The following is a 12186-nucleotide window of genomic DNA, read 5'->3' on the forward strand; positions in this document are numbered from 1 at the left end:
GGGTCTGGCCAAGAGCGTCTCGTCTGGACCCCTAGGGCTTGCGATGGCGGCGGCGGCCACTGATGGAGAGGGCACCTCTCCTTCCTCTATGAGGGTGGGGGGTGGGGGTCGGTGCTGTGGTGCGCCGTCTTGGCCCTGCTGGGCGGCGAGGCGGCGGGCGTGGTCCCGATCTGAAGATAGTGGCTGCTCCGGCGCCTATTTTTCTCTGCCAGCAGGTTGTGTGCCCCCCCGGGCATCCTGCTTGGATGGTTGGCGCTGCAATGGAGGTGCGGGCTCGGGGTCAAGGGAAACCCTTGACTGGCGGTGCCAGTCGGCAGTCACGATGTCGGCGACGCTCTTGGCTCTCGGCGCCGTTTCTCCCTCTGGTGGGCGACATCGAGAACGTCTCCCCGCCCTCCGCCCCTGGTCCCGGGCGACAAAACCTAAAATCTCTTGATTGGGTGGTGACGGTGCATCGGCATCGGTTACTTCGTGGAAGTACCACCTTGGGAGTCCAGGGGGTTCAGGGGCTCGACGCGGTGGTGCTCTGTCAATTCTTCGGTAGTGTTCCTGCTCGGCAGTGGTGCGGGCTTCTTGGTCTTGGCTGGAGACAGTGGCGGCGTATGTTTTCCTGTGAGTGGAACGGCGTCCTCCGATTCAAGACAAGAGGGCAGGGGTGCCCTCTTCGGAGGCAACGACGGAAGGTGGGACAACAGTGAGTTGATGGAGCGTAGCTTTCCTCCTGTGACGAATTGCCCCCTTGTCGCGGTCGCGTTGTTGGCATGATCTGAGGCCAGTGTTTGCTGTTCTATAGTGTTTGTATCTTGTCAATTTTATTTTTATTTTCTTTTCCTTTCTTGTTACTTGGTGGTTGCTTTATATATAAAGTGAGGCGAAAGCCTTTTTCGATAAAAAAAATGTAATGAATTGACCCTTATGTTGCAAGGTATGTACTTACTGATATATTTTTGTTTTTATACTTCCTTGCGAGCGTGTAGTTTTAAAAAGAACAACACAAAGAATACATAATCTGAGACGCAACTTTGGATATCAGTATAAAAAGTTTTGCCATGGAGTTTTTTTGCACCATACTTCCTTTTGCCGCTTTTATTGCGTTCTTTGTTCTTTTCTTTTTTATTAGAACTAAAAGTCAGCATGCCAAAAAATGTTGGTTTAAGCCCTGGCCGTCTTCAGTTGAAAACATTAATTAGCCTACTTTTTTATCACTTTGGGAGGATCTGTCATTTTGAGAAAGTCATTATCTCAACTGCAAGCAGGCAGTTTTGCCATAGATGTAGGACGATCCGGTTCTTTTAGACTCCGTTTTTTTGGATTGGTACTATATATTTTGAATTACTTTCGTAAACGAATGTGGAGAATGGGAGAGGATTTGCTGTTATAAAAATTCACTTGTGCATGTGGAGTTTTTTATTCAAGATCCTATTGTTGTTTGTCCTTTTCCACTGTAATTGTTTACTAATTATAAATGATTTTTATTTCTTTTGGATTGATTGGACTGTCTGACAAGTGGATTCGTGGGACTACCTAAGAAGATGAAACACCTAACAGTTGTTTACAGCAGGACAATTGCTCCTGAGAGGTGGAACACTTGGAGGGCGGGTGCATTAAAGCAGATCAAGTCGCTGAGGCCCTCGTGGCTATGTTTGAACATGGAGACGAGGAATATACGGAGCGGTCTTAAAGGAGATTCTATGATATGCAGTTTGTGTTTGAGTTAGATACTATTAGGCAGATAGGTCTCCTTATGTTGGCAACACTAAAATGGAGAATGCAGGCCATGTTGTCGTCCTCTTTGGATAAGTTTGGTTATGGAACCCCATTAAGTTTTGAACTAAGCTTGCGGTGTGCTGAGATCAATGTTGCCATTCTAAAATGTTCCATTAACATTATCTATCGTATTTAATTATTTGTTTTATCCATTCAATTACATTATTGCCCGTAGCAACGCACGAGCACTCTACTAGTATAGATGATAACATCACACATATCTAGGCAAAAATGATATGGCAAATAATTAATGAAGAAAGAGAGTCATGTGGTAACATAGCTAGTTACTAAGACTAGCCACAGTGGGGAGTAACTTAGACTAGTAACATGCATATGTTACTATGTTATTAGTCTGTTACTACCTCTATAGTGTGGAGTAACATATGTGTGGTGTCATGCAACACTTCATTTATTAGGTTATAGACTCATCTTGCCTTGGTATGTGTGATGCTAATCATACCACTAGTAACTAGCTATGTTACCACATGCTTCTCTTTCTTCATTAATTATTTGTCACATCATCTATTTTATCTAGATATTGTGATGTTACCACCTATGTGGCTGGTCATAGTAGGAGTAACATATGTAGTAACATATACGCCACATAAGCAAATAAGATGATGTGTCAAGTAATCAACGAGGAGAGAGGCAAATAGAGTAACATAATTATGTTACCATCGCATAGCGCTTCCCAATGCACAATGAATCTACAAAGTAATAAATTAAGATATATATATATATATATATATATATATATATGTGTGTGTGTGTGTGTGTGTGTGTGTGTGTGTGTGTGTGTGTGTGTGTGTGTGTGTGTGTTATCACACTCATGTTACTACCCACTTTGAAGATAGTAACATAGACTAGTAACGTGTGCCTGTTACTACTCTAAGTTACTCCCCACTATGACTAGCCTGTTACTCCCACTGTGGGTAGTCTAATAGTATGAGTAACATCACACATATCAAGGCAAGATGAGTCTACAACCTAATAAATAAAGTGTTGCATGGCACCACATATATGTTACTTCCTATTATAAAAGTAGTAACATATGCATGTTATTAGTCTGAGTTACTCCCCACTGTGGCTAGTCTAGCACTTGGAAGGAAGTCATGTTACACAGCTGTTTCATGAGATAAGAGGTTCTCCCAATAGGTCTGTTGGAGTACTGCTTCACATACTTTTCTTTAACAGCAACACAATTAGGATGTATGAAAACTAATGTGGAAATTGTATGGCAACATGTCTCTGAGATGGAGTATATTTCTTTTCTGTTTATTTAGTAAGGTGGATAGCAAACATACGATGTAGTCATGATGGATGCTAATGCGCAATAATATTTGAGTTACGGCTACAATGATTTTTTTTTCAAAAAAGAGGATTACATAAGGAGACCAAACCAGCATTTTTCAACTCTACGTGCATATTACTCCTACATATCTGAAAAATTCCAAACAAATCATTTGCTTACTCATGTCTGTAATCTCGACCTTATTGTCCACCTGCTATAAAGAAATATAATACCATTTAGGTCGCTATGATTAATAAATTATTTTGTGCATATAGGGTGCGTTGGCTCAATCCTTGAAGCTGCTTTCAGATTGATTTGTGTAGATTGCAGACCAGACCGCCTTCCGTCAGTCTCAATCTTTGAACTTATCAAAGGAAACAAGCTTCTTAAGCTCTGATTCTGAAATAATAGTCTTTCAGACATGCCGAGCCCTCTAGTTCGCCCCTTTCGATGAATCTATATGACGTAATTCCCTGATTTGGCACCGGTTCATCCACCTGGTCTAACAGGCTAAACCTACAGCTTATCTTGACAGCTAGCATATTCGTAGCAGCAGCATCATGACCACCACCACCATCGATGTGATGAACAAGTAGAGAAAAGGGTGTGCAATCAACAAATTCTATGTTGACGCCATTGATGTAGTAGACGATTCTCCAGGCATATCCTCTGACATTGAATGTGCCAGATGGAACAGCCCTGCAAACGTCTGAGTGGTTTGTTGTTCGGGTCTCCGGGAGGAGGGGGGGGGGGGTGACGGCAGAGGAAAACCCAAGATAGCCTTTGGCAAGGGTTGTGTCCACTCACATGGTTTGTTGTTTGTAGAGGAATTTATTTGACAAGCAATAGTAAGCACAGTCATGGCCATATATAAAAACTTAGAATTGGGTCTTATGAAACAATCATGTGTCGTCACACATGCTGAACAACCATTTAGGTTGAGGGGCAGAGAAGATAGAGCAGAGCAGTAGAAGGATTGAGGAGGCAAAGGACCAGACCAGACCTTTTCCAAAGAGCGACAAGCGAGGAGAGCCAAGTGGCGCAAGTCGGCAAGGAGCCAAGGAGTGTGATGAATGGCTGACCTCCTCGTATCAGTCTGCCAAGCTTGGATTTGGTGCTACAACTCATATCAGCATACTATAAGCCTGCCCCTGAAGCCCGCTTCGATTTTGCGTCTCATTGTCAACTCCGTTTACCTGATTTTAGCAGTGCGAACAAGATGGGACATCCGCGTCTACCTGAATTCTGAAACATAAGGAAGGCATAACACACGACTCCGTGCTATAACAGCTCACTTAGCACCAGCTCCCAGCAATGTAGCCAAGACAGTGCAAGTAAGTGGGCATCCAAAGAGGAAAGTAATGACAATAGTCTCCCTAGTCCCTACAGGCCACGAAACATCTGTCATGTTGGGATATCCTTCTAATGCCGACATCAGCTAACCAAGACTACACAACTGACGTCGGTCAATCGAAACAGTCGGCTTTCCCATTTCGTGCAGCTGTGTACTACACCTAGTCATAATACCAGAGCCCATGGTCTGTACTATTTTCTTCTTCCACTTGGCTTGACCACGTCATGTTCTCTTCTGCTAACATTATTTGGAGCTCAACGATTCAGCATCCTTCTTTGCCAATTTGTCACATGAGAAAACAATACAGGTAAGGGAACATTAGAATTAGCCACACGGAACATTAGAATTAGCCACACTCTATTTGGTCATGATTCTGTATTTCAAAAAGAAAACTGTGGAAAGATAAAATAGAAATAATTATTAGACAAATAAATACCTTCACCGCTTCAATATATTTGCTTTCTCGAACACCAACTTCCGATTCAAGTGGACAAGCCCATCTCTAATAGAATTCAGGCCAAAGGGTGGGAGCAAGCGCCGGAGATGGCGGGACAATGGGCCCACTATACTTGCTTGGTTTATAAAAGGGATTTCTGTGCTCATGAAAGATGCCGCCGGAAGCCCGTAGGTCAGCCAAGTACTTCCAAATGCAAGGACAAGAGCTCTCGACTTCAGCTTGCTCCCTTTCCCACTCACTTGCATTTGAAGTTAGAAATTAGAAATGCAAGATATTTTAACATCAAGAGGAAATCAGGTACAACAGATGAATGAATCAGATTGTATTTATTTTAAATCAAAGGATGTCGTGCATGATCCAGAGAGGTCAATCTTGGAGACAGACAATCATAGAATTTCAGTTCCCATGGCGATAAGGTTACACAGTTCAAGGACAAGCAAACGATTGATCCACAATGTCAAATTGGCAACTGATTATACATTAAACTAATACGTAGCTGATAGGCTAATTTCACAAGTAGGCTAATACATAATTCGGAGTGATTTGAGCACCAGGCAACATATAGAACGATTTCTCAACTTAGAACGAATTTTGTACGTTCACACACAGCCCTTCATGAATCATGATGCATAACATTCAGCTATCACCTTTTTCTAATCAGCTACTTGATACAAACTGAATTTAAGGCACACATGCAATCATGAAAACACCAAGCTAGATTAGTTACCTATTGCATAGGAAGTTCCCAAAACGGCATGATAACACAGCATCAATAAAGTCAACCAGGAATACCTGTAAGCAAGTTCAGGTTATCAATATCCATGAAGAGATTTTTAGTTTCAGCATATCCAAACAGTAGCAGAAAACAAGAAGTCTTACAGTTGAGAACTCAAATGCAGATGGGTACATGCGCAACAACTGAGCAATACATTCAAGCCACTGAAAAATAAGAAATCATATTAATTACAAGGCACATTAAAAACATGTATCTGCACAGACAAACATAAAATGTATAGATAATATATATAGCAGCACAGTCAACTATATATCTGGACAGAGTTTAAAAGGACAGCATAACTACACGCATTGTTGTTTTGAAATGCTCAACCCCATTGGTAAAAAAACAACATATCAAACCGTCAATGAGCATTATTTTGTTATAAAAATAAATACCTCTTGGCATGCATAATTTGTGAGGGGCATGTTGCAACCTAATCCTAAATTTCAGCCTTTAACCATAGCTCAATATGTGCAATTCAATGCAAGCGAAATTCTTATATTAATACAAAAATAGCGAGTAGACTACCTGCAACAGTACTGGTGAAGTTTTATTATCTGATGGCTGAGATTTAACCGAAGGATTTGCAGGCCGGCCTCCTATAGCTATTGTTGGAAGACCCATCCTATCTGCAAATTGATGGCCAAAAACTAGCCAATCTTTTTCCACAAGCGCCTATAATAATGTGGTGAAAGAGTGTCATATATCAAAAAGTGAGTCATTCATTATATTATAATGTTAGAAATGACATTGGCACTATTGCAAGCACAATTAAAATAAAATAGAAAATAGAAAGTACTAGACAGCATGAATGTTACAATTAATTTCAACGCATGCAATTATTTGTTACACGGAGCTGCATGGTGTCAAAACAAATTATAGTTCTAATCTGAAACATCAACAAAATGCTCTTCTATTTCAAGAAAAAAGATAAATAAACACAAAATATAATGTTGAACTCAAACTAAAAGATTTTCAATAATCAAAACTAATCTGCCGTTTCTAGTATCTGCCGTTTCTACCTGAAATCGAGTGAACGTTCGATAATACGGATCAAGCAGGGGCGCAGCAAGTCCAACTAACTGTGTTGTTCTGTCCCAGCCATCGCTGCAGAAGATTAAAAAAAACAGATCAAATAAACAATATCATTTCTGCAGCTCATTAAAGACACGAAGCGACAAAGTTATTGAGATCATGCAACCTAAGATGGCATCAAAAGGATTGCAAGATTATTGCATGATATGTGAACGAGGCAACTAACATTTAAAGTCCTACTGGTTGCTAGTAGAGACCAGAATTTGGAAAATATGATGGCATTGATTCCTATTTTAAAATTTTAAGTTCAAATTCTATAGCAGCCTCCAAAACGTGACCGGACATAATCTGCTTCTCAGATCAAATTTGTTTTTACACTTAAGTCGACCACCATGGTTTGCACAGTTTCTGGCTGGAACTATAGCAGCCTAGGTTAGACTTATTTTTCCATAACCAGTTTCTCAGAAATGTAGATGTGAATTAGTTGAGTAGTAGCCAGTACAGTTGCAATAGGGCAATAACAACAAGTGCAAGTGACAACCTATGTGGCTTTGTTAAATTGAATACAAGACACCACCAATGCATCGAACATCGAAACAAGTTGCAAAAAGATAAGGAATTCGTGTCAACGCATTTTATTTGGTGCATATAAAGTACCTAAAATACATGCTATACAAGACTACCAAATAAGTTGGCACCACTACCTAATAAGAGTAATACTGATGACAAATAACCCCAAATGTAAGAAAACAACGACATTCATGTCCGAACAAATTTCATGTTTTTGTGTGCAACATACACCCTTGTTTTCATGACATAAATCAATCTGAACTAGCAATAAATTCAATGTTGATACATGCAAATACAGAAAACATCATCACTCATGTTCACCATTTACCACATTACATGAATTGATTCAGTTAACAAATATTGCAGATAATGAGATATGTAAATTGTCAAAAAAGACCTGCAGTGCACTAGAACTGAAGCTGATTCATGGGCAATTTTTTCAGCAATCCATGAACCACCAATGAGGATAATATGAATATGATTTAGCCATTCCTCCCGAATAGAAAAAATTGTCATGCTATTTATAATTCCGCCGCCCCAGGCTAAGCCATGATTTACCTATCAAAATAACAATAAATTGTCAATCTCCTTTTCTATACAATGATTCTTGACCATTTGTATACATTTCAATATGATGAAGTCAAATACTTCTACTAGCCACTAAGCTTAAACTAGAATCCTGAATCACTAGGAGTTTCTTCAAACGACCACATGGCCCTATAACTAAAATCTGTAAATAATTTTCACAGCAGAAGCTTTTCATTGGCTGCATTATAGAAAATACATGCAAATATGGGAAGTTACAGTCTTGTTCTGTGTGGAACCACATATCATTACAAAATTTACACATGAAAATAGTGCATGCTGGGTAATGAGGTATCTATCTAACAGACCTAAAAAGAGATGTAGCTCTCAACTTTTAAGGAAACCATAGACTTACCAGGTCTCCAATGACAGATCCAGCTGAAGGGGGTCTATTTGATGAAATTGATCCATAAGTATCAACATACTTCCGGAGAGATGAAAAACTAGCTCTCATTTCATATATATCTTCAATTCCAAGATAGACAACCTGGTCAGGCGCCAATAAAATAACAAGATGAAATAAAGGACGAAGAAATAATATGGAACATATGCACTAGACAACAAGCACTAGTCAATTCATACATATACTATTTACCTCAGATTTCGGATAGGAACAAACTGACTCTGATCCCCTACCATTTCCTATATCGCTGACCCCTGGCCGGGCATCAACTATGTATAGTTTCCTGTTTACAATGTAATCAAAATAACTGTGACCTGAATATTACTGGAACTGTTTATGATATAAATATCAGAATAGTAAAAAAAATGTAAAAAAGAAGTGGGTGGCATAGAAGGTAATGGTAACTAGGTTAGCATTTGTTCAATTTCCTGTGTTGATTCCCCATTTTTTAAAACAAAAATAGAAACATCAAATATACCACAGCAATCCAATAATCATCATGCCCAACCAAAAAGAATGAAAAGCATATCCAGAATACCTTATAAGGTCTGTGCGATGAATTCCTGGAGTGCAAAGGGCAGATACAAGTTTTTCATCCTCCTACCTACTGATGCAAGAAAACTTACAATCAGATCAACCGCATTCCGAAGTCAGCGTATGTACCAAATCAATTTAGATGGATAACGGCTCACTTCTTAAGATTCTTGATTCCCATGTGCTGAGAAGACCTTGCCAGGACGGCTCCAGATGCTGTTATATGAACAAGTTCATGCTGGTTATAACTAAATGAAAGAATCTCTGAATAGTATTTCTAGCAATTGCAACATAAAAATTTGGTGACAACAAAATAAAACGAGAGCACACGCACCAAAATCACACCAGGAAATAACAGGGAAGCGACTAAGAGCTCGGCTGGTAGACATTTCTTGTAGCTCTTCATCACTGATGGGTGATAGAAAAATGGTAAGATTAGTCGAACATATGTCTAAACATAAAAATATTACATGATATTGCAAGTACCTTATGGTGCGTGGGACTATCAGGTGAGATGGATAGGTTGAACATAAGGAATAATCAGAATTGACTTCAGTTACCCTCCACCATTTATCCTCTAAACTCTTTTGAATTTCGAAACCGGTGCCCGGAGGAAACCATTTACAAAAAATGCGTTGATATTCTTTCAACAGCCGCATACTGGGACTGGTTCGATTAGCAACGGCTGGTGGAGTGGAATTAAGTGCAAATGCAAAAAGATCAACCAAACGTGAAGGTTTGGCGCATCTTGTCAAATATTCCACCATCTTACTCAGCTGCCAAACAAAACAGCATAATTATCTCATGAGTAAATTTTATTGCAAGTACAAAATTACAATATGTCTAGAAAGAATTCATTTTAGGCAAATGGAGTAAGCAGATAGTAGAAGAAAGCCAATCCTGTGGTTTCAGCACATGATTTCACCTATTCCAAACTCTTAGAGAACCTTTAATGATAAACTATGCCTGCTGATAAACCTTGCTTTTGGATATGAATTCACACAACAAATACTAGGTTGAAAAGCAAATCAAGGTTTTCATGACCTAGCTGCACCCAGCACACGGTTTTTTTGGGAATGGAAGATGGACACCAAGGGAAGAAAAACTGGTGTAGATAATCATTAACACAGATGATTTTAGATTACGTGGCAGGGACCTTGATGCCATGTTTTTAGTTATCACACACCAAAGGTTTTAAAACAAATTATAAAGTTAATGTAAAGATTTCTACCAAAGTCTCATGTACTCTAGAATGTATTTTTGATACAATGTTAGCATATTTTAGATGCCATATATCAATGCTGACCTAGCAAGTAAAGTAAAAGTTGAATTGGGATCAAATAACTAGCTATATGATATAAGGTAGTGCGGACACATGAGAAAACAAAATGCAATGTTGCCTTGCATACAAGTACCTCTTGCTTTTGTTCAGATTTCAAATCAAACACCAGCATTCTCATAACGTAACCTGAACTGAAAAACCATTAAAGTAGACATATATTTGTATTCAAAGAGAACTCCAAACATTAAATGCGTACCGATTATTTCAAAAGACCGTACATCCTGTTCCTGGAGAAAAGAGTGTGGCTTTAAATCATGTGACAAAATCAGTGCAATGAATAATTTAAGATGGTCATGAACCAATTTTTACATGTACTAATTTACATTCCTCTTTAATCCACCACATTAATATATATAATCAGAAGTAGTTGGAATCACTAATATCAATGTGAAAGGTGTGCCCAATTCAGCTGCACCAGATGGGGTTGTCCTTCATGCAGGGCAGTACGATGGCCATCGTTTATCTTCACGAACAGAAGCAGCAACATCTTGCCATTGCCCCTCTTGGTGCTGACACTACCGCCAGTAGTCGAACCCTCGCTTCCGCAGTTAACTTCCCTCTAAGGCGAAACACTCCCCTACCAATGCATTGTGACATCCCAGCTTCGTTGGATTGCTTAGCCCTCATCTTCAGTGTAAGTGCGCTCGATCAGTGAGATATTGCGCACTTCATAAACAGTAGGTGGATGGAGGCCATATGTTTCTAGAGGACAGTTTGTGCAATTTGGAAGATCAAATTCTTACTTCAGACTTGCAGAGAAAAGCCATGATTATGTTAATTGGGCTGCAGTTCAAGTTACAGTTCGAAAAGGGGGTAGACAATAAGGTAGCAGATGCACTTTCAAGAATTGGCATGCTTTTGCTATACAAGAGGTATCAAGCCCCCAACCTTTGTGGTTACAGGAACCTGTTAACTCCTATGCAGTAAATTCAGAAGCTCAGGAGTTACTAGGAAGTTAGCTCTTACTCCTGAATCCTGATGCAGACCAGACTTTTACTACAACATCAGGGGAGGATTTGGATTTTTGCTCGAGCTGGCTCATCTGCCTTTCTTCCTTTCCATTATGTTGGTCATATGAGGCTTCTTGATTTTTCTCTTCCTATTTTGGATTTGTTTACTGTAAATAATATAGAGACTATCTTGTTGCAATCCTATGAACAAGGGGGTCTCAACACAGGCTCGCACCCGTGACTGTCGCCGTTGACACCACCAAGATCACTAGGTGGACACCTCCTCGCGACATCCACCACGCTGCTCATGACCTGGTTGGACACACAAGAGATCATGCCGCTACGGCCAACGTTGCCCAAGGGGTGGGGTGCCCACCCCACTGATGACCACGTCGATAGAAGGCCTCCGCATTTTCACAAGCTGGAGTTCCAACCAACCATGGCAAGGGTGACCTACTGTTGTAGCTTAATCAGTGCTAGTATTTATTTGCAAGTCAGTGCACATTGGCAAATAAAAAAAATGTGGTTGGCATCCTAGCACCTCACAGACTTGGCTAACCTATGGTATTGCCACAAAGAGTGCAAGCATGGTCAACCTCGAGCAAATCTGCCATCTTGACGGTAGTGGACTGCTTCTGCAGGCAAGCTTACTTCATTCCACTAGCGCAACCATACATAGCACCATGCATGGCACACACACACCTTCTCTGATGACATTGTGCGTCTCCACACCATTCCAGAATTTACTGTCTTCGAACGCAATCCCGTTTTCACCTCCAACTTCTAGATTGATCTATCTGCCATGTGTAGTAGCTCTCTTTGGATGAGCACTTCTTTCACCCCAGACTGAGGCAATCAACAAGACGAATTGCCATGCACCTCTGCTGCATGACCACAGATCGTCGACGCTAATGGGTGCGCTGGGTCCCCTGGGGTGAATTTTGCTACGATTCATCCTTCCATTCCACGCTAAAGAAATCATCGTTACGAGTAGTGTATGGTCGGGATCCTACTGCTGTTCGCCACTACAGACCGAGTGAAGCACAAACTTTAGTCATTGATCCTGAGCTTCAAGATTGTGACCTCTTCCTGGCTGATGCGCGGACCCGTCTACTGCAAG

The 12186-nt window shown here is 40.4% G+C and overlaps 1 pseudogene; it reads right to left on the reverse strand.

Annotated features, from left to right (window-relative positions):
• Positions 1-4792: 4792 nt before the first annotated feature.
• Positions 4793-8955, reverse strand: LOC119315459 (annotated as a pseudogene).
• Between the last annotated feature and the right edge of the window lie 3231 nt (positions 8956-12186).

Source organism: Triticum dicoccoides, chromosome 6A, assembly GCF_002162155.2.
Source record: "Triticum dicoccoides isolate Atlit2015 ecotype Zavitan chromosome 6A, WEW_v2.0, whole genome shotgun sequence".
In the NCBI taxonomy this organism is placed as follows: Eukaryota; Viridiplantae; Streptophyta; class Magnoliopsida; order Poales; family Poaceae; genus Triticum; species Triticum dicoccoides.